Here is a 19,272-nt window from a genome sequence, read left to right as displayed (position 1 = left end):
ATAATTCTTGAAAGACAAAGTATTGAGATTGTGTATATGAGACCTTTTTTAGAGCATTTGCTTTGTTCAAAAATACAGAATGCTGAACTAGCAAGTAATTTATACCAGCTATGGGAAAAATCCAAAATTTCTACAAATACCCATCAGCATTTCAGTACCTCCACTTCCTGAAATCATGATTAAAAAAAAATATCCTTTTTAAATGTCAGGGAACAGAAATACTGAAAACTTTTTATTTGGAAATTGCACATTATTTAATTTCATAGGAATATAAAAGTAGTCATACTTAGTGGGACCAAAGCTTCATTTTATCAAATACCATTTTTCTTAAAGTGACCTGGTATGTATTACTGAAAAAAAGTTCAAGTGTAGAGTGATCCTTCTAAGAGCTGAACAATGAGCAGTGTACATATCTAGAACGTGTGAAAACTACTGAAGGGTTTATGATCCATTAATTTCTCTAATAATGTTTTAGATACTTTTTTTCTTGGCCTCACAGCATCTTCTGGTAATGAATTCCCTTATTTCATTCATTTGGGGAGAAATAATAGTGTTTTCCTCATCTGTTTGAAATCTGGCATTCAGTATTTTCAGTAGGTGACCCCTCATTCTCCAGTTATAAAAAATAACATGCGTATTAATTTTTGCATATGAGCTTCTAGATGGCGGTCATATTGCCCTACTGCTAAAGAGTTTCAGGCTATACAGCCTCTCCTTGTATAGAAGCTATTCCATCCTACTAATCACCCTTCTTAATTTGCTCCTCTCTTCCACTTTTTTCCTATGTATCCTATTGTCTCTTAGTCAGCTAAACTGGGTGCAATATTCAGGATCAGATTTGTTTGTTTTTCTGGCTGCTTCTCATAATTGAATTAATGTTTGCAGAGAACCATCCTCAGTTCCAACATGTCTTTCCTAGGTGGTAGTAGTTAGTTTCTAGTCCATTATTCCATATCACATGTACACTACTATGTCGACATTTACTGAATTTCATTTTCTATTGACATGTGAAGATCTTTTGAAATGCTCTATCATTAGTATCAGTTTTGATTGTCTTGAGTTACTCCATCATACCCGTGCACTTTTTCACCTGGCTATTTGGTCTCTGATGTCATTTATTAATACACTGGACAACGTTCATGCCAAGGGCCCTGGATGAACTCTGCTATTAATAGCTTTTCATTGTGAAAACTGACCACTTATTCCTACCTACTTTTTCCTCTCTTTTAACCAATTATTAATCCAGGAGAGCGCCTTCCCTCACACCTATGACAGCTTAATTTCTTTAGAAATATCTTCTAAGGGACTTTGTTGAATGCTTTTTCAAAATCTAAGTACAGAGTCATTGGGTCACCATTGCCCATAACCTTTATGACTCCTCAAAGAACTTTCATTGATTTGCAAGAGAGGACTTCCTTTCACAAAAGCCCAGTTGATTCTTCCCTGGCATATATCATATTTGTCTAGATATCTATTAATTCTCTCCTTTGTTGTAGTTTCTTTTATTTACCAGGTAAAGAAGTCAGACTCACTGGTCTGTAGCTCCCTGAATCATTTGTGAAGCCTTTTTCAAAGACTGGGAACTCATTAACTGATTTCTACTTCCCTAGCATTGAGACCCATAAAGCAATGCCTCACATACACCTCAGGTAATAGTTCATTGGTTTCATGTCTGTGTTTCTTTAGGATTCTTGGGAGAATGTTGTCAAAGCCTTCAACATTGCTATCAAATTGTATAATAATGACCCACTCCTGAGATCAAAATGTTTGATAATTTTAAATGACTCAAAATGGAGCAGCCTGGGTGCAACCAGCTCTGAACTTTTCATATATTACATGGTAGCCCTGGAAATATGGTGTGTGATGAAGTCTAGTTTCATCTTTTTAGTCTAAAAGCATGTCTTTTGGAAGTAATAGCTCCCACTTCACAGAAAACAGTAGTTGTCATTTTTGCTTAATTGGTAAGCAACAAGATTTCTCATGATATGGCTGTGATCCTGTATCATACAAATACATCTGCAGGCATTTAGTTAGCACATTTTTCTTTTTTTATTGGTGAGAAAGTAGGAAGAGTGTGGTTTAGTAACCTTCCCTACATTTTCCTAAGTATTATTGTTGTGCTAGTAAGGTTGTTTTTCAAGAGTATGTTTTTTTTAGCTTTTGCTAAACTCCTGTTTTCCTTGCTGGATTTCCCAATTCAAACACTGCAAGCCTTTATGTCAAACTTTGAGGATACTAGAGATAAATGCTGAATGCACAGACAATATGTAGTTTAAGAATTCTGTATCTGCATCGATAGCTTGCTTCAGAAAACAGAAACCAACTCCCTGGTGGTGGTCACTGCAGAAGTGTAGTAGGGAAAGAAGATGGTTGAGAAAATTCAGAGGGCAAGAGGGAGAAACGGCCACCATTATCACAGGAAGCAAAAGGAAAGATGAAAGGTTTTCAGCTAACAATGTCTTTAATATAGATTTGTTTACTGTTGAAAACCAGCTACATGTATATTTGCAGGGAACAATGCATTACAATATGAAAAATTAATATAAAACCACATTTAAATAACTAATGTGTTGGCACCAGAACTGATGCGTACCCAGGAGGAATGCGGTTCCCTTGTTAAAGTAAGTTCATTAGCATAAGAAGCACAAATATGAAGGGCAGGAAGGGAGGAGGGTTCCCATGTTAATAAATATTTACTTCATGATTCTTGAATGACAGAAATCAACAAAATCTAGGAAAGAGAAAGTTCCAGCAAACAGTCCAACCTTAACTGAGAAATGAAATCAGAAGCTTGAACCCAAATGTTGAGTTCCTTGTTTTTTCTTAACATGAGTCACAAAATATAAATTTCCCCCAGTTTTCCCTGCGAAGTTAGATTACACAAGTAAATAAGGATGGCTCCAACCATCTAGTCCTACTTTGTCTACACTGGGGTTAGAATTTCTACTTGTTTCTTCTGTAATTTTTTTTCCCACAAAAAAAGAAAAGGAGTGAAAAATTTGTTTTCAGTAAGGTTACTTTATGTTTTTACAGCACCTTTTATTCTAAAAGTTCCCAGATGTTTTCTATGAGCAGATGAACCATCTCATCTGCTCCTTAAATATAGCTAGCTGTCAAGTGCCTAACCCTACAAAACTCTGGGCAATACCAAAAAATATTTAAAATGAAGCAGGTGAAAGACAGGTACCAAAGAGGGAGAATTTGGAAAGAATAAACTTTTCTTCATTTAAAAACATATTTGCAAGTGGCCAAAAGCTTGATTTATGGCCCCCAGCATTGGCATGCTGTCACAGATACCGATTAAAAGGAAAAACAGAGAAATGAGCTCCAACTATGAAAACAAACAAACAAACAAAAAACATCAGCCCTTTTGTTGGAAGCATTCTCTATAGGACTGATCCAGCTATCTCCTGATTCGCTTATGAGCTGTAATGACAACGTGCTCAAAGGTGGCTGGATAGTAGCTCTATATTACTTGGGAGGAGAGGAAACCTCATTTGTTTCTTTCCTTAAGATACAAGTCGTGAAAATGAATATATATTCAAGGGTTTTGTTAAACTACACATTATACTATGAAGATGGCAAGGATTTGGTTTTGCTGTGTTGTGTAGCCATTGTTATTGGGCAGAAAACTCACGTCACTCTTTCACATTTTCCTGGCTCTGTTGGGTTGACAGGTAAAATCCCTTTTCAGCTGAGGGCAGGTCATGGCTCAGATAAAACAGAGGACTCCACCAGCAGCCCCCAAGCCACTAGGTTCACAGTTGTTCTCTTAGGGAAACATCAGCCCCTAGCCAGCCCCACCAGAGAAAGTGAGTGTGCACGTGTGCCACTATGGCCTTGAACCCTTTCAGTCAAAATCTTTCTGAGAAGTACCATGGCTGGTTTGTGCAGGCAGGCTGGAAGGAATGAGCCAAACCCATGCTTTTTTGGACTTTCCAGCTTTTACTCTGAGTAAACTTGCATGGAGTAAATGAAGGGATATCTCTTAGCCCTTGAGCTAGCTGCTGTGAGGGAATTTAATAAAATAACTTTAATGGGCAGTGGTAGAACACATTTCTGAGCTGAAAAGTAGAGAATTGGAAACATGGAAACCCATGCAATCTGATTAGTGGCTCTATGAGCTTCTGTATGCATGTTCAACAGCGAAATAGAAACTAGGTCTGCTTCTAAAATAAATATAAAACCCCTTCAAAGTAGAGCTCTAAGATAGATTTTCTCTTTTAATGCCTATTCCTTCATAACTCCACTGAAGCTCAGCATCTGCTGTCTGTTTTTGCAGCCTACACTAACATAGTAATATCTAAGACCAGTTTTTGCTATCCAGATTTCCCTATTCATCTTTTGACAGAGTGATAGTGTCTGCCTTTTGAAGCTCTGCTGCTGCTGCTGGGATTCATAACCCCTTCTGATGCCGGTAGTCCTCAAGGCACGCTGGCAAAGCACCTACACATGGATAGGGAGAAGTATGGCAGGGTAGTCTCCTAGGTGGGGTTTGCACTGGAAAAATAAAGCTCGGAATAAACATGTGGAGAGTTTTTTGGATGCCATTACTTGCAGCTGCAGCCAATGTTAAAGCGATCTGAAGGAGAGCGGGCTCCAACCCACCCGCACGTTCACTGAAATAAGAGGCTCTGGCTGTCACCACCATTAGAAACACACACCACCCAGGAGAGGTGGGTACCCAGCCACACAAACCTCGCCACACAAACCATCAAAATACAAAAACCAAAACCAAAGCAACTGCACAAATCAGACTCACCCAGAAAAAGGGTATAACATACACCAAGGGCAAGTCCTACACGGGAAAATATCTATACTCCAGAAAAAAAGCCACTGCATCTTTAAATAACTGCGCAAGGTAGATAAAGAGTTGGAGCTGTGCCAAGGTAAAAGTTGTAAAACTGGATTGATTTTTGCTACAGCTTGCTAAGGGCTCCCTAGAGCGAGGATGCGATGTTCAAATATAATAATTGATAGCCTGAAAAAATATTTCTGATAAGTGTGCAACTGTAACACTGCACCCTGTCTGAGATGAAACAAGCTTTTGTGTCCCAGCTAACCTGAGAACTGGGGTGACCCAGATCTGCCGTTCCCTTCCCTGATTGCAGCCGCATCCTTCAGCTGGAGAGAAAATGGGCCCGGGCTTTGAACAGGGCATTTTGTTAAATGCTGTCGTGGAAAAGTAATTACCTGACAGCCAGACCAGTGCGTATGAAGGGGGAGGGCTCTGGGAGAGGAGGGAATTCACATTCATTAATAGCACCCCAGCAATCCCAAGGGGCAGAGGAGTTAGTGCTAATCTAACCTCTTTTCAGGCTTCACCTTGGTGCGGTGACCACCTCAAGCTCTGTGTATGTGTGTATAAATTGCTTAAGATTCAATTGAACACATTAAGTTTTAAAAAGGATTTAAGTGAAAATTTTCAATAGCTTCTGAAAGGGGATAATTTATTAGCTCTGAGTAAATTAAAATCTCAAGCAGGGGTAAAGACTTTAGAGATTACTTTAATACATTTTATATGCTTTCAACAGAAATGCTCCTTTAAATGGTCCAAAAATCAGCTAATTTTGTCCTATTTAGTAAATTACCTCCTAAGGCTGTAATGTTACAGATTACAATTGCTAAAAAAAGTTATGCCTTATCAAAGAGGAATAAACTGCATTTTTATAGGTTTAAATATAGCACTTTTTTTGTTTTCATAATTCAGGCTGGTAAAAGTGCTATGTTAAAATAATGCCAGGAAGGGAGTGTATCTTTTACATTCTTGTTAGGTCAGATGATAATGTAACAGAATGTCATGGCTACATCTCCCATATACCATACTAGCAATTTAGAGTCTATTTTGTCTTTGAGATCAGTCATATGATCAAATTACTCTGGTTAACTGTTACCATGCATCAGCCGAATCTCAATAACTGCCTGTGCAAATGCTCTTAGCCCATGGCACAGTCAGAGTAATTTGGCTTGGGTTAGCCCCTTTTCACTGCGGGCTAACGTATGTCACATTATCTCATATTTGTAGTGGACAGTTACCAGAGCCTCGCTGGTGTGCAGTAACGTGCTGTGCTGAGGCTATTTGATTATGCCTGAGCCTCGAATTTGTCTATGAAACCATTGGTTTCCAGGTTTAAGGTCTCTTTAGGGAGGATGGCAGGAAAAGCATTGGCTCTGAACAAAATCCTGTACATCCATCCTTTACACGGTCAACAGGCTGCCTTTCAAGTTGTTTCCTTTATGGCAAGAAACCATACTGCCGGCTCAGCAGAGAAGCTGGCTTGGCTTCAGGCAGCTTTAAAGCTATCAGCAGCTGGGAAGCCAATGACTACATTTCAAAACTGAAAATCAGTTTACATAGGCAAAAAGCTCGGGTCTGGTTTAGAATTGCAGTTCTTGCAAACCACAGGAGTCAGCTGTTGTATATATCACTGCCTTAAATGTTGTTTCCGCTGCTGGTGAGTATGGCTGTGGTAGTAAATTTAACAGTGCCAGAGGTGATACTGGAACTTGACTGTCCATTTTGGAAAGTTTGAGTGGGCTCTAACAGGTTTTTGCCCTTGGCTATCTGGTAGTCTTCAAACTGTTCCTGGGCAGGGTTTGGGAATTAGCAGAGATTTGAGGGGGTTGGATCTGGCCAGCCCATCTCAGAAGATAAGGAAGTGCGAATGAGTCACTCTGTGCCAGTTTGTCTCAGTGCAGAAAACTGCCCCAAGCCAATTTATTTTATTAATATTGATGCAGCCTAACTTACAATACGGATTCAAGGAGTTAGCAAGCTCATAAGTAGCTGGCGAGGAGTGAGTGATTTCAAAGAGTGGGGAAGGTAATATGGGGAAGTTGCCAGTAAGTGACAGTGGGGTAAGAAAGAGTGTGCAATGAGAAGGATAGAGAGAAGTGGGGCTGAATGAACAGATTATAAGGGTACAATAAGTCTGCAAAAGAAGAAAGAGCATGGAGCAAAAATAAGGAAAACAAATATTACTGCAGCTGAGACTGAAAGGGAAAATATTAAGAGTCTAAACTACCAAATAAGTTACTAGTTATTGTTAACCAAGAAAAGGAAAATACTATTGGAAAGATAAATTTGTATCCAGGAATGTTTTAATTACAAGAAATGGGTTAAAGCACTTTGTGTTCTTTGGGTGGATATTCAGATCCATACACCCATCTGCATGGACATATATGTGCAACATCATTTAAGACTGAGACACCTAAAGATCGTGACTTTTGGGGCTCAGATAAGTTAGAATCTTAAAGAATTTAAAGGAAGTTGAGGGTTTTTTTTTTTCATGGTGGAACTGTGGAGAAGGCAGGAACGCAAGTAGCCTGGCAACTGTCTTGTGCTGCTTAGGAAAGGGGTGGTTAACCTTTTATCCATGGTTTGGTGTGTTGCCTGTCTGTAACACTTGCCCACATGAGTGCAATACAATGGTTGCTATTAGGATTCAGAGGGACTGCATAGCTTTAATTGTTTGTTGTTTCAGGATCAAATTTGTCTGTTACCCCAGTAAGTCCAGCATCCAGGACTGATCTGAACAAAAAATAAGCATTCGGTGGGATTCAGTCTCCAGACCTGCCTGGTGTCAATCCTGAAGCACAGAGAAGATCCTCAGCCTAAACATTACCTTTCTTCTTGTAAAACACCTAAAGAGCTCCATGTATGGGCAGATCAGATGAGTCTTCATTTATCTGCTAAGACGTATCCTCATTGCTGGTTATTTAGTCCTATAAGACAGGTGAGGTGATTTTTGAAATGAGTCCTTTGAGCCCTGGAACTAATGAAATCTGGTTTCCTGTGAATCTGTTTCCTGACTGTTATATTTTGATTTCTAAAAAGTTCCTGGATCCGACAGAAGCTTTTTACAGGTTTAGTCACTTATGAAGTCACTCTCCACTGCAGGTTTTCCCATCCAAGAAGGTGCAAATCTCCCTCCCCCAGAGCATTTAAGAGATTCCTTCATCTGTGCCTGGACCCCTATAAACCTTTAAGAACTGGAGCATCTCTTGGACATCACCACTGCCGAATTTCTTGGAGCCAGTGAGGTCAGAGGGTAAACACGGGATGCAGACAGGGACAGGAATTATTTTGCAGCCAAACCAGTAACTTATTAATTGTCATAGTTTTTTGACATGAGAATTCCCATGCTGGGCTAGTTCAATGCTTAGCCTACCCTGGTATCTCACCTCTACTTATCAGTATCTTTTACTAGTTCACCAGCATTTACTTAGAGAGTGAAGTCTTGTCAATAGAGGAAATTAATGTGCAAAACCACTAATCTTATAAAACTCTTTTTTATCTCATTATCTCATATACTTCATGATTTCCACAAACATTTTTGAATTCTCTCCTTTTTATTGCTATGCTTTTTTTTTTTTTTTTTGAAAGAAAGTCTCTTGAAAAGAAGATGGTTCCCCCAATAATGCTATGCCACTGTCATATACTGACATGGTAATAATTTCCGTATTATTATTTTCTTTTGCTCTTTGATGCCTTCTGGAATGCCGTACCTCTTTCTGCAAATAACTGCACCACAGCAGCAATCACCACTTCTCCCTTTCAGAAGGTGCTTTCATTAACTTAAACTCACTGCTCTTTAAACTTATCGCTCTTTAAACTCGGAGATCTCAGTAGTTCAAATGATTCCTCCTTCAATATACTTTAACCTGCATTCATTGAATTTCACCTGCTACCGTGCTGTCCTCTCACCTCACCTCCTTCAACTTCCCTAGAGCTCTACGTAAACTTCTTTAGTGTTGATCGGCCTTTGTGATACCCCTAAGCATGGTCAGCTCAATGTTCACACAGATTTTCATGTCACTAACCTACAAAACAGTATCAACGGCAACATGCAGCTTGGGGGTATCCCAGTATTAATTACTTCTTTTTTTACTAATAGAAAATGGAGTAGTTTCGGCTTTGTGATGGTCTGTTTTTAATCCACTGTACTCCCACATGCTGTTACTTTTTTGACAGTTTTCTGCAAGGCACTTGCAAAACAACTTTCAGAAAATCCAAATACATTAGATCAACCCCACTTTTTTAATCTTGTGTTTTGCTGCTGTACTCAAGGAACACTTGAAGAAAAGAGTGATAAGTTATCCATAACCAAATCATACTGCTTTGTCCCAACCATATCATAGTTAGCTAAGTGTTTTATACATCAGTATTTCAATCAATGACGGTCCTTGGCAGATTACTTCAAGATATGACTAACTTTAAACAGAGAAGTTGTATCCTTGGAGCCAATGTCCTATTTGCATATTTTAAGTTAGGCATGTGTTGAAGTCAGGATCACCAGGCTGCAGTCTCTAGATAACAAGCAGTTTCTGTCACTATTTTATTTTGTTTTATTTTATTTTATTTTATTTTATTTTATTTTATTTTATTTTATTTTATTTTATTTTATTTTATTATTTTTGTTTATTAAATGAGAGATTGAGTTTTTTTGCTGGCAGCTGCCCCAGCTCATTCTTAAATCTAGTGGAGATTTAGTAATGACAGGTATTTCTGACTACCAGAGACAGCAGGGCTATCCAAGGTTGGAGCCAAAACTGAATTATTCCTTGCTGAGAGCTGCTCCAGAGCAGGATGGGGAAGGAAAAGGAGATTAACTGATATGGGTCGTGGTCCCTGGCCTTGTGGCTGCAGGATGGTCCCTGCTGCTTCTGCCTGTCTCACAAAGAAGCAACCAGCAAGCTGGTCCTCCTCCAGCACCAGCACAGACCCAGGAGTCAGTAAGGCCATCCTGCAACCCCAACAGCCTGCTGTCCTGGGGCACCCCCAGCTGCCGCTTGTGCCTTGAGCCAGCCAGGCTCTCAGCTCTTCAGTAAAAAAATCAGAAGGCTCTCAACATCCCAGGACTTTGCTAAATCCTTCTAAACTCTTGTCCATTTCTGCCTTCTCTGGGTTCAACCCTCTCATTTTCTTTCAACATACTGTTTTGCTAACTTCATCCCCCATGACCACTTTTCTCAGAGTGGTTAGTGCTGTGTAGCCTCACAGAGCTAGATCCAAGCACTTCTCATAGTGTCTTTCCAACCACCTCACTCCTTCTTCTATTCTTCTTTTCCTTCTCTTCCTCTCCCCCCTCTCCAAATCTCACCCATCTCTACCTTTTGTGGTGATTTTATGTTCTCTGGCAACCTGGCTTTCGCTTTTGGGCAAAGGCTAGTTGCTGTCTTCAAGTCTTACACGTTGCACTCTAAAGGGTCAGATGCATCCTGGAATGTATTGTGGACTTTTGATCCCATAAAATCAAGAGACTGAAAGAAAGTAGTGGCCCCATTAAAATCACTAGATATAAGGAGATACTGGGATATACCTGAAGATACATTATAGAAGGCAGAAACATTTAGGGCTCCACACCCTGATACTGGAGACTTAGAGACTAAGTCTGCAGAATACAGATCAGATCCTTTCATTATTTTTTACTGAATTTGTGCTCCAATCCCTAGCTAGGATTTAACTGTAGTAATACAAATTTAATACTGACCCTTTAAAAATGATTCACTGGCCATTTTTTACACTTGTTTTATGAAACAGTCAAAACATTTTTCATTCCTGCTCTTAAGAATTTTTGGATCTGTAAATAGCAACATTTATTTTTATCTTCTATTCACTATTAGAAGCCTTCAAGCTGGGACACATATTGTACACTGACTATAAGAAATACTGAAGCACAGAAATATCAAATGAACCTACTGTTTCAAGAGACAGAGCCTACCATTTCAAATGTCCTTGTGCAAGAATCTTTCTCATGGTCATGGTCACTAAGAATGTGTCTGAATAGTAAAAGGCAAAGGGTGAAATCTCATTAATTTCAATGGGGTCAGGGTTTCAACCAATTTGCTTCTTCCTACAAACATAACCTTGCCAGTACTTTTAATGTGTTGCTTTAAACACATTCAAAGCTGATGCAACTTGTTCTTCCAGTATTTTTTCCCAGATGTTTGTATATCTAACAATATCCCTAAAAGGTGCTGTTAATAACTCCGACAGTTTTGATTTTTTGAAAGTGGCATCTAATTTTAGAAAACCATTAGATAACTTCGAGTGAAAGATTCACCAAGTAAATGGTACTTTATAAATCTTTCTGTCTAGATGGATGATTTAAATACAAGTTTCTGATTTTAGTTTTACTTGCCTAAGGTTGGGGCGACCATGAAAACCAAATGGATATCTTTACAAATAATGAAATAAACCCCATCTAATTGCAATATTTTGAATTTTTTCTGATAGGAAGATGTAAAATACTGTTTATTTTTGTAGTGATGCTTACTGCAGGTGCATAGCATGTGAGCAAATACTGTAGCTTTTATCTACATGACCTGATTCTCAAATTCCAAACACTGAGGACTGGAAAGCAAGGCAAGAGCTAAGGATACATTTTTTTAAAATCTGCATTTATTTGAGTTATGGATGAATAAAATATAGGGCACATAAAAGTGACAGTACCTTCTAGGTTAGTAGATTGCACAATCTGGACTTTCACTGCTACAGTACTTTCTCATGCGTGTGTTACACTAAGAATACTAAAAATACCTAGATTTAAAAGACAGAGATGACAGAACATCTAAATAGTGATGAAATACTTAGATACACATGAATTACATCTTCCAAAGAAGTCTCTTGAAATTAAGTGCAAAGACCTTCACTCTCTTCTCATATTGATTTAAATCAGAGGAAACATCTTGGAGTAAAACCTTAGCTACATAGGTGCCCACAGTACAGTTAGGAGAGAGTGGTGGCAAGGTTGATATGGCAGAGCCTTTAAAATTCTGGGTGCAGTCATAAAATCATGTCTATCCACTGCTGTCTTCAAGAAACTATTAATAAATACACAAATACCCAGGCTGTGGAGGTACCTTGAATTCTTTCTCTTTTGATATCCTATCTAGTAAGGGCTGCAAAGCTAAAAGCTAAAATTTTGGTTCCTTCATTAAAATAGCCAAAGCCATGACCAGGTAAGGTCTATTTGAGTATAGCTACACTGCCATATAAAAAAAGTACAGGGTCCGGTTCAGACATTGTTATCTTAATCCTCTGTTGTGCTGATTTTCCCATTATTTCTTGTTTTCAGCCATGTTTTCAGCAGTCTTTCCACCCTCAGACAACCCCATCATGCCAAACCCTATGGCATGCCATGTGTGTGGTCACTTTCATGGTATAACACCCACCAGCCTCATTGGCTCCAGCACAACCCTCTCTGACGTCGAACTCTTTGAACTGAAATAAAGAGAAGCTTTAGGGTCATGAAGACATTGTACGGAGCCTAGAGGAGAGTCAGGGTCAAGAGCTATTACTCCACAGGCCCCCAGCTGCTCTAGACAGGATTAGTCTGAAGCAATGTGAAAGCCAATCAGTTGGTGCCACACAGACTACTGCTTATGGTTTCTAGGGGAAGATATTTTTTGCCTGTTTTCAGATTCTAAACTAAAATGAATAATAGTTTGACGGGCTGGAAAGTTAATGCAAATCTTGTGAAAGGAATACATTCTGACTCTTTTAGTGTTATTATAATACAGTTCCACTTCCTTTAAAATACAAGTTGACTAACCTGCCATGCTGTTAGGATCTCAACTGGAAGAGAGGCAAACGGCACTTAGATGGTAAAAAAGATGCCAAGGGCCGTCATTACTGTAAGACACTTGTTAAACAGGTAGCACTGAGAGAAACAGAAGCATTCAGAAGCTGCTTAGGGTCCCAGATGAGTGTGACACTCTTTTGGAACCATGGTCCCTTACTAAACCTGTCCTTCCTACTTTTTACGGAGGCTCTGACACCCATGACATATCAGTGTAGTTATATGCACAGTCAAGTTAATTCATGCTTGCTAATAAGCACCATGCAATTTGTGCATTTTTAATGCAGAATGCTTCCAATAACCATCTCTAATAACCTCCTCTTCAGTACAGGAGTAAAGCTCCTCCTGTGTTATTTATGCTTAGGATTAGATTTCATCTCACATAACTTTAGCTGTCAAGTTTAAGCCACTCACCACAGACTCCCTTTGTAGTCACTGGAGAGAGATAGACATCTCCAAAGGGCGATTCCTTCCATCTCTCTTCGATACCTGTCTTCGGATGGGATGAATCACCCTCTGGAGGTGCCTATCTCTCTTCATTGTCTAGAGAGGGAGTCAAGCTGACTTTAACTTATAGACATCTAACAGAGACTTCTAACTTATAGATAGTGAAAGTGAAATGAATCCAACCTTCAGCGTACTGTACTTTAAGTAGTTCTCTGCTTGGTATGAAGAGGATTGAAGGAAGATTTCTCTAAGTGCAAGCATGGTTTTGTTGCTGCTGGTAGGAATGCTTTGCTTTCTTCTCTTGCCTCCCTAAGATGCTGACAGCTCTGATGTTAATAATGGAGCACCAGTCGGGCTTCAGCGATTTGCAGAAAAAAGGGAAGTTATGTAATTTTTCGAGGTAATAGCTGCAGTCTGGGAAGAATTGGCCTGAAACTGTCTGAAGCTGAGAGAATCTTCCATGTTAAATAGTTTAATTTCAGGATAATATTTCCATGACTTGAATTTTTTTTAAAAAAAATCCAACCTATTTCACTTGCTGTATGAAGTATCTGCATTTGTTCCTAATATTCTTAATCAGGTCAATTTGAAAATTTCAGCACATCATTTTCAAGTGTGAATTTAAGGAGACAAAGTTTTGCAATCTATTACATTCATACTTCAATTGTAAAAAGCACCCCACATATCCTTGTGTGGTGATAAAATAACATTTCATGAATCAGACAAAGAATTTTTGACATTGATAAATAGAATGGTTGCATGATATATCACTTCACACTTTCCCAGCACTTATCCATGGCCTGGGTTCATCCCCGCTTTTCTTCCTAACCTGCACAACTCTGTGTATATGTAAAAAAAAACAGTTTCAGTTGAGAAATTGCTTCAAACAAATGTATGAAAAGTAGTCTTGAAAGGAAAGACACTTTATGATGTTGCTAAGGCTTGTGATTTAATCATGCATTTTGCAACAATCAGTATTTTTAATGCCTTAGCTTCAAAAATCCTGTTATTACCTGATAATCACTGTTTTTATTAAGGGAAAAAAAAAAAAAAAGACATTCCTAATGGTCTGGACTGCAGAGGAAAGTTCAAAAATATGAACTGTAAAAGCTCAAATCAAGAAGGTGACAAGTGAAAAGAAGCAATTAATGTAACACTTTATAATTTTTGGAGGCCCGACTTGATTGTTTTTCCCCTCAACTAAAGTACAAATTTCCCACAGGATTTTCTTTTCAGGATCACAGTTCTTGACGAGGCTGAAGTGAGACACAGGACCGTGTGATAGAATTCATGCCTGCCCAGTGGGTCAGACTGAACACTATGCACCCCTCTAGGTCCAGATTTTTTCCAAGACAGTGATCTTGCCGGATGGCTAAACTTGAACAGGACTTCATGGGGCTTTATAAGGGGTTTGCTCCGTTTTGGAAGGAGGTCTTTGAATCAGAGTTTGCAAAGAACTGGAAAGGTTCTGTCCTGAATTGTGCTGCTGCAGAGGGGTGAATTTCATCCTTAGACAATCAAATCCAAAAATCTTCTTGAAAAAAAAGAAAATTATAAGGCTTTCACAGTGTCTAAATTTAAATACTTAAATGAGGTGTCTGAGGTAGGAGGTTAATCTCATAAGGCTTCCTGCCTAATCAACAGAAAGGGAAAGACACTCCTGTAAAGCACCTTACTGAGGTTCTGCTTTGAAACGTTTACTGAGAGAGCCTGGCTTCCTGACTAAGGCATTTCTCAGTGTCGACTGAGTCCTGCTTTCTGGAGCATAATGCAAATCTGATGTTGAGTCCTGTTCTCAGTTACATTCATTTTGTAAGAGTCACTGATGTGGGATTTGTGGTGGCAAAGGACCATGAAAACAAACTGTGTCCCAAGACCTGTGTGGATATGGCTATGCTTAGCAAGCTTACTGCCTCTTGCTCCAGAAGCCAATGGGAATGGGCTTGCTCTAGGCAAGTATGTGGAATTACAGAGTGTTAGGAGAAAGGGAAAATTTGGAAAGCACCCGTTGCCCTCACTTCATATATCACAGAGCATATACAGAGGAAAAGAATAGTGCTTAGAGTAACTTCATAACTGGCTGGTACCTTCATGTAGGGTTTTTGGGTCGCTGACCTGGGCTACGCTGAGTCTGAGCAATCCTCCAGGACTGCAAGGTGGAAACCTGGGTTGCTCCAGCAACACAGATGCCCCTTACTTACAACCACAAGCAGCTGGAAGCTGAGAAAGTTCTGGAAGCTCAGGTGTTCATTGTAATTTTTTGAGAATGAACATAAATTGTGATAGACCTCCTTCCTGAATAACTGGTCAAGTTTTGGAGGAAAAACTGATCAAGTTGCATTTATACTGCACTGCAATGTAAATATATATTCCTCTTAATTGCCCAATTTTGGCACTGGTGCTGCTGTGTAAACTTAGTGAAGTCCATTCTGTATTAGACTGTCTTTACTGCATTGAAGAATAGCCCTTGCATTCTGAAAAACTTTATTTTGTTTTACACAACAGATGTCAGTTTAGAAACACCTGAGTATCTCCAGTGACTGCTGTTTTTAGGTTAAGCAGTCCAAAATCTGTGCTTGATTTGGAAAAGAAAGTTCAGGATTAACATGCTGTTTCTGAAAATCCATAATCAGGGCAGCTTTGTACCAAATAGCAGCTTAGGAAGCAAGCCATTGCATGCATGGCATGACCCAAAACAGGTGCACCTGCAAGTAAAAGGACTGGAAAGATTCTGCTTAGTGGATCCCATTGTGTGATGTGCCTAACTTGCCTGTTTTTCAATTCTGCCTCCTTCTTTTCTTCTTTTCTTTTCTTTTCTTTTCTTTTCTTTTCTTTTCTTTTCTTTTCTTTTCTTTTCTTTTCTTTTCTTTTCTTTTCTTTTCTTTTCTTTTCTTTTCTTTTCTTTTCTTTTCTTTTCTTTTCTTTTCTTTTCTTCTCTTCTCTTCTCTTCTCTTCTCTTCTCTTCTCTTCTCTTCTCTTTCTTCTCTTTTCTTTTCTCCTCTCCTCTCCTCTCCTCTCCTCTCCTCTCCTCTCCTCTCCTCTCCTCTCCTCTCCTCTCCTCTCCTCTCCTCTCCTCTCCTCTCCTCTCCTCTCCTCTCCTCTCCTCTCCTCTCCTCTCCTCTCCTCTCCTCTCCTCTCCTCTCCTCTCCTCTTTCTTTCTCTTTTCCTTCCTTTACTTCCCTTCTAGGGTAAAAATACACACAACCATTTACTTTGGAAGCAGATTACTTAAACTCAAAAAATCTTTCTTACTTCAGAATGAGAGGAAGGGATTCAGGTGAGTAAACACAGATGTTTTGTGCCCTTTGAGATGCCGTAGGGTGCCCAAGATGCCTGGGCTGGCTGATCTAACACAGGGGTTCCATTCCCTCTTGGAGCAGGGGAAGGATGCCCTATTCTGTCCAAACTGGCACAAGAACATCCAAATCTCCTTCAGAGTGTCTCTACCTGGAACTGTTCCAGTACAGCTACTCTGCATTAAAACAACCCACAACACTATACCTTATTCTGGAATAATTTTCCTGTAAGCTATCATCCTAAATTGCCTGCCACAGACAGCTTGGTTAACAACCTAATCAAGGCTTTCCTCAAGACGTTATTTAGAATCATTAACAATAGAAAGGAGAGGCTAATGGGCATCTACACAGGGCCGTGCATGGAAACATTGGCAACACTTTTTGGGAACAAAACTTGGGACTGTCTATGTACAAATTGTTTTGGTTTAACTAAGAACGAGATTTAAAATCAATGTAGTTAAAACAGTGAAATAGGTTGTGTCAGCTCTTTTAAATCAATATAAGCCTGACAGAGCCTGGTTTAACTTATATTGAGTTAAAAGTAAACCAAAATAAGCTGCTTGTAACCCAACATTAATGTGTCTGCATAGAGTTTGTACTGAATTAATGAAACCGATTTTAAATCGATTTAAGTCAAAACAATGCTAGCTCTGTGTATAGACAAAAGTTTAATTGGAAAATGATTGATCATATATATATAATGCGGCCAATGGTGGGGGATATGAGGGAAAGAAATCAGGATCTGGACCTAATGAAAAAGCCTGAATGGATATCTCCAGGCAGCATTGTGCAATGTTCAGATACCTAAATAAAGGGAAGAATATTTAGATTGTAGCCACTTCCCTACACAATATAAGGTCCCCGCATATTGACATGAATTACTAGATAGGTAGGCAGATGGTATAAATATGATGAAAGGACGGAAGTTGAATGTGGAGAAAGGGTCTAAACCAGAATAAAGTATCCATGCCCTTAATGGCAAAGAAACCAGAATGCCACCTGGAATACTACTGTGGAAACAGCAAATATGGCGGAACAGATCTTACCACCCTCTATCTTTTTCCTCTTCACTTCTCAAAGGTCTTCACGTGCTAGCATTCTGAAAGGGAAAAATAATGTAAAGAGTTTTTTCTGGTATTGTTTGAGATTGCCTTTTTTTTAGACAAGAACTGTTTTACTATCCAGAGCCCCTCAAAAGAAATTGAAGATGTTCTCAGCACAATATAAAAATTGGTCATGAAAAATATAAATGCTCTTTCGACTTGAGAAAGGAATCACTTCATAATTTACACTACCTCTACTTGAGAAGAGAACAACTTCATTACTCATGAGTTATTGGCTTTCCCCTCTTCATTAAGCATTCCTTGTCGGTGTTTCTATCTATTTAGTGCATGTTCTTCCCACTCCCTTGTCAATGCCCTTAGATACAAGGGATATATTTGAGACTCAGTGCACAAAGAACTTTCATTTTAATACACAGCAAATTAGAGGCACTGCACATGCATGTATATGTGCTGTACCAGACTATTAACCTCTAATGTGTATTCGTCCTCCTTGGATAAGCTTTTGCCCACATCGCACCACTATTTTCTAATGTTTGCAAACCAATTAATTTATCTCTTGGAGGGAGCACTTTGCAGAATTTACCAGTGACGATATATGTAAAAGAAGATACATTAAAGTGAAATCTGAAGTATTGTCATTGTTGACAGGAAGCTGAGGGATGCGAATTGTGTACACTATATACAGAAAAGTGGTTGCTCTATAAATTTTTCTGTGTCTCTAAACAAAGACAAAAATAGGTATAACTAGCCTGATACTGTTTAGTTACGTAACAGATTGAGGGTTTGGGTTTTAGTCACTGAAAATGTGATAAACAACATTGTGCATTAATGCAGAAAACAGATTGAGCTTTTTAATGGTACATCAAATAAGACTTTATTAGCATCTATTAGGTTCAACCCAAAGCCCGGGAAATAGCATTAATGAGCATCATATATCAGTCTGTCTGTTATTAGATAACATTATCCCTTAAAACTAGCAAGTCATATAGTACTTTATACTTTTTACCTTTATCTTTAGAATTAGCTGCTGACATCCTCTCCTGTTACACTGGCCTTACTATTAGTAATAGTGAACCAATTTATAAACCCATTAGTGACACTTTTTCCCAAAGATAAAAACAGTCAAAATTATCTGGCAGCAATTAATCTTAATGGCTGTATGCAGTAAACAGCAATGGGCTAATTCCAGCTCTGTCAGCCCCATCAAACAATCCCACATTAGGCAGCTTTTCACTGATCCATTAAGCATATTCAGAACAACAACAAATTCAATGCTGAAGGCATATGCACTAAACATTACAACAGTGATCTTCTGAAGCCATCATTATCTCTTAAATAGTACTTCCCCCATGTATTATCATTATGCTGTACATTAGAAATACTTTGATTAAACTCCCTTAATTCATAACAGCCAGCTGCAGACCATTTATGCAGTTAATCTCAACACAACAGCTATTGAGGAAATATAACAAATGAAGGCTGTAAACTGGAAGTCATTACTACGAAAGATACTGGTTTCCTAGCCCTCATAGTGCAAAGTGCATGGCAAGATTGTACTTTAGGATGACAGTAATGCAGGCTGAAACCACTAATGACCTTCCACATGTCCTGCCACATGTGCAGCAGGAGTTGCAGCTGTAAAGGTGTGTGCAGGAGTAACCTGACAAGCTGTCAGCAGGAATGGTTAAAACATCCAGGAGCTCCTTGTCTGCACAACCAAAATACCAGTCGAGACCTGGCTTGCAAACTGCAGCCTCTCCGTGGCTTTGCTGGCTTCATCTGGAGCTCACAGTAATTTGTCTCTATGAAAGAACAGTTCTGATTTCTTCCTCTGTGAAGCTCAAGTTAGTAGCAATGACACTTTGAAAGACTGCAGACCTT

General features: G+C 39.0%; 1 long non-coding RNA gene across 1 annotated transcript in view; it reads right to left on the bottom strand.

The window, feature by feature from the left end:
- LOC141467157 (uncharacterized) overlaps window positions 1-19,272 on the bottom strand; it is a 192,422-nt gene that overhangs the window by 89,144 nt on the left and 84,006 nt on the right. Inside the window, exon 6 of the long non-coding RNA XR_012463328.1 lies at window positions 17,374-17,426. This is a non-coding gene — a long non-coding RNA (uncharacterized lncRNA). The remainder of the gene's footprint in view (window positions 1-17,373; window positions 17,427-19,272) is intronic.

Source organism: Numenius arquata, chromosome 1, assembly GCF_964106895.1.
Source record: "Numenius arquata chromosome 1, bNumArq3.hap1.1, whole genome shotgun sequence".
Lineage (NCBI taxonomy): Eukaryota > Metazoa > Chordata > Aves > Charadriiformes > Scolopacidae > Numenius > Numenius arquata.
The sequence above is the reverse complement of the archived record's forward strand: the minus strand, read 5'-3'. Positions and strand labels throughout refer to the sequence as shown.